This window comes from Dipodomys merriami, unplaced genomic scaffold (assembly GCF_024711535.1).
Source record: "Dipodomys merriami isolate MVZ:Mamm:240054 unplaced genomic scaffold, mDipMer1.0.p SCAF_3929, whole genome shotgun sequence".
In the NCBI taxonomy this organism is placed as follows: domain Eukaryota; kingdom Metazoa; phylum Chordata; class Mammalia; order Rodentia; family Heteromyidae; genus Dipodomys; species Dipodomys merriami.
In genome coordinates this window covers 4727-8782 of record NW_027205525.1, presented here as the reverse complement: position 1 = coordinate 8782, position 4056 = coordinate 4727, and the positions used below count along the sequence as shown (strand labels likewise).

At 43.6% G+C, this 4056-nt stretch overlaps 1 long non-coding RNA gene across 1 annotated transcript; it reads left to right on the top strand.

The window, feature by feature from the left end:
* Nucleotides 1-290: 290 nt before the first annotated feature.
* On the top strand, nt 291-3622 carry LOC138805445 (uncharacterized). Its single transcript, XR_011365540.1, has 2 exons — nt 291-605; nt 1004-3622. It is a non-coding gene; the product is annotated as an uncharacterized lncRNA (long non-coding RNA).
* Nucleotides 3623-4056: the final 434 nt, after the last annotated feature.

Sequence of the window (4056 nt, the reverse complement as noted above, 5' to 3'; positions counted from 1 at the left end):
CCGATCAGACTGCTAGACAAGCAGCAGCTGGAAAATTAATCACCTTGGTGGCCAGACACATACATCCTGGACCTAGAATGCTACCAGTAAAGGCAGAGGAATGGGCATCAAAACTTCCTTCCTATGGCCCCAAAACTAGATGGATGGTGGCACCTAGCTCACGCAAAATTTTTAATTCTCCGAGTTCTAGGACTACAGATGTTAAAAAGAATTCTCCATGCCTCACACATGGGAACCAGGAGGATGCAGGACTTGCTAAGAGGCTCGAAAATCAAGATAAGAGAAGGAAATGGACTAATAGAAGACATTGTTAAAAAATGTAGAGCATGTCAGCTAACTAATGCCAGAAGGGGAGAGGAAGTTAATGGAAGCCGAATAAGGGTGACTAGGCCAGGGAAGTGGCTTTCACTGAACTTAAGAAAGGAAAGTTTGGTTATAAGTATTTACTAGTGTTTGTAGACATCTTTTCAGGATGGACTGAGGCTTTCCGAACCAAGCAAGAGACTGCGGGAATAGTGACCAAGAAGATTGTAGAGGAAATTCTCCCAAGATATGGGTTTCCTGCAGTAATACGGTCGGACAATGGAACAGCCTTTGTATCCAAGGTAAGTCAGGGAATAGCCACTGCACTGGGGACAGATTGGAAATTGCACTGTGCTTATAGACCCCAGAGTTCAGGACAGGTTGAAAGAATGAATCGGACACTAAAAGAGACCTTGACTAAATTAGCCTTGGAGACTGGCGCAGACTGGGTGACCCTTCCTCCCTTGGCCCTGTTCAGAGTTAGGAACTCTCCTTACCAGTTAGGATTGACTCCCTTTGAGATCATGATTGGCAATCCACCTCCAATGATCCTTAGTCTCCAATCAGAATTATTGGCTGAGCTAGGTAATGGAGACTTAATAACCACTGTTCCGTCCTTGCAGAAGGTGCAAGGAGAAATCTGTCCTAAGATAAAAGCCATTTATGAATCTGCTTCTATACCCACTCCTCACTCTTTCAGGCCTGGGGACTGAGTCCTGGTCAGAAGGCATCACCCAAGGACACTGGAGCCCAGGTGGAAAGGGCCATACATGGTGATTCTGACCACTCCTACAGCTTTAAAGGTGGACGGAGTAACTGCATGGATCCACCACACCCATGCCAAGCCAGCTGATCCCTTCAATCCTGAGGAGGAGGACCAGCAGCATCTTCAGTGTCAGCATGGAGGGTGTGCCTCACCCAAGCAACCCACTAAAATTGAAGATCAGAAGATTGTCCAAGGACTGATTCTACTATTGATAAGCACTGTGGTAAAGGGAATTAACCCTTCTGCCCCTTACCAACTATGTTGGCTGGTGAATCCTAAATGGGCAAACCTATCCCTGTGGCAACAACAGAAGCCCCACTTAATACCTGGTGGCCAGACTTAACAATAGACTTATGTGATTTAGCAATTGGGAGTTGGGATATTCCCTACCATTATGACCCTAGCAAACTGCCTGAATGCAATGGCCAAACAACTCGTACAGCAACAAAAAGACATTGTAACTCACATGGACTAGACAACAGGCCAGGAGGATGTGCAACCCCAGCCAGAAGATATTACTTAGGGAGATGGCCTATCTATGTCTGTCCTAGGGATGGGAGGAGCCCAGATCTTGCAAAAAGGTGTGGTTATGAACAAGACTATTTTTGCAAAGAATGGGGTTGTGAAACCACAGGAGATGGACATTGGAAGCCGTCCTCTAACTGGGACCTTATTACTATGGCTAGAAAATGGACCTATCAGGGTGAAAAAAATTGTGGAGCAATTCTAGATGGACCGTGCAAAGAATTCCGGTGTAATCCTCTAACTATTACGTTTACTGAGAAAGGGAAACAATTTTGGTTGGGCCCAAGGAAGGACATGGGGACTGAGGCTACATAAGGATGATTATGACCATGATTAATTTTCAGAATAAACCTTAGACAAGAAGTCATTAGAATCGCCCCAGTGGGCCCTAACCAGGTTATTCAGCCTATTCGGCCTGAGAAAGCCCCACCTGCACCACCCCAACCTGAAAACGTAACTACCCTATAGTTACAGAGTAACACACTACATTAGTAGGGCAGCCACCCCCAGAAAAGTAGAACCAGTGGACCTAGTACTAGCATTGCCTAAAAATCCACGAATAGAATTGGTTATAGGTTCCTTTGCATTATTAAATGCCTCTACCTCAGAATTAACTAACTCTTGTTGGCTATGCTATGACACTGTTCCACCTTATTATGAGGGGATAGCAGTGGTAGGTAATGTAACGAGGTCTGTGAACCAAAATGAGTGCAGATGGACTAGTCAAGTTGGATTAACAATGGGCTGAGTTACAGGTCAAGGGATCTGCATAGGTGAAGTACCTCAGGATATGAACTGGATAACCAACAAAATCATAAAACAGCCTGAGAAGGGGAATGAACAGATGAAATATTTGATCCCTCCTAGCAATACATGGTGGGTGTATAATCAATCTGGACTAACTAGTTGTGTGCATATAAGTTATAATGAATGCAGGGGAATATTGTGTGATGATAAGATTGTTACCAAGACTTTTTTTTTACCATAGTAATGAGGAATTTTTAGGTTTATATGAAGCTCCAAAATTTAAGAAAGATAGATATAAATGAGAGCCTTTCACAGCTATTACAATTAGCCTGCTGTTAGGTGCAAGCATTGGAGGGTTAGGATCAGGAATAGCGGCTTTAACAAGACAGGAACAGCATTATTCAGCCATGAGGGAATCAGTAGATGAGATTAAAAGAATAGAAAGCTCAATTTCCCACTTGCAAGATTCTTTAACCTCTTTAACAGAGGTGGCCTTACAGAATAGAAGAGGACTAGACTTACTATTTTTACAACAAGGTGGACTATGAGTTGCATTAGGAGAAGAATGCTGTTTTTATGTAAATCACTCAGGGGTAGTAAAAAATAACATGGCAAAAGTTAGGGAAGGATTAGAAGAATGAAAGAAAAAGTAAGAGGCTGGACAAGGATCGTTTGAATCATGGTTTAATTTTTCTCCTTAGTTAACTACCTTAATTTCTACATTAATTGGACCCTTGCTTATATTACTGCTATTGCTTACTGTTGGGCCTTGCTTGCTAAACAGATTGTTACAATACAATTAATGGTACAACACACCTATACTCCTGTAAACACATCTGATGTTGAAACTGAGATGTAATGTCATCAAGATTGATAACTGTGCCAAAACTCAAGGGGGGAATGTAAGAACCAAACTAAAGCCATATTGTGACAGCTTCTAAAGTTGACTTGTGTCAGTCTCTAATTCCTGTTCTGAGTTAATGTTGCAAAGGTTGCAAAAATGAGCTGAATAATAACATGTTTGTGCAAAATTTTTGAGAACTGTTTTTTAAAGATTGCAGAACACCCAAGAACAAGATGGTTTCGCGACCCAGTCAGCAGAAGATTAACCACAAGAGTTGTCTGCCTTGATGGTTCAAGCAGACACCTGGTCCCTGACCGATCACAATCGAACTTGTCCCTAAACCATAGCATTGCTGTAATTTTGTGTTTTTTGCCTTCTGCGGGTATGGGACGAGGCCCAAGCCTTGGCTTGTTGAATAAACCTTGCATTTTGCAGTTCGGGTTGCCTGGTCTCTCAGTGGTTGTTGGAGGATCTCTAGGACTTGGGTATAACACCTTCAATTGGGAAAGGAAAAGAGGAGTAACAATGGTGGGAGGGATAGTGGCAAGTGCTTTGCTAGGGCATGCCTGTGTGCAGCTGAGTGGCCACCCATGATTCATGGACATACCTCAGCCTCCAAGACACCATCTGGCATCCTGGGAATAGCTCCATTCCATCCCTACTCTTCCTGAGTTGTGTTCCTTGGGCCACACTTCTGAGGGGACAGTGCTGTCAGCTGACAGTTTGGTACCATAGACCGTGCCCAACAGCCATGCTAAGGACATTCAGGTTGTGTCCACTGGACTTACTGACCCTGTGTCCATCCCAGGATCACATGCCTGGCCACAGCATGTTTAACTCCTTTCCACATTCTGGGTCTACTTCCCCTTCA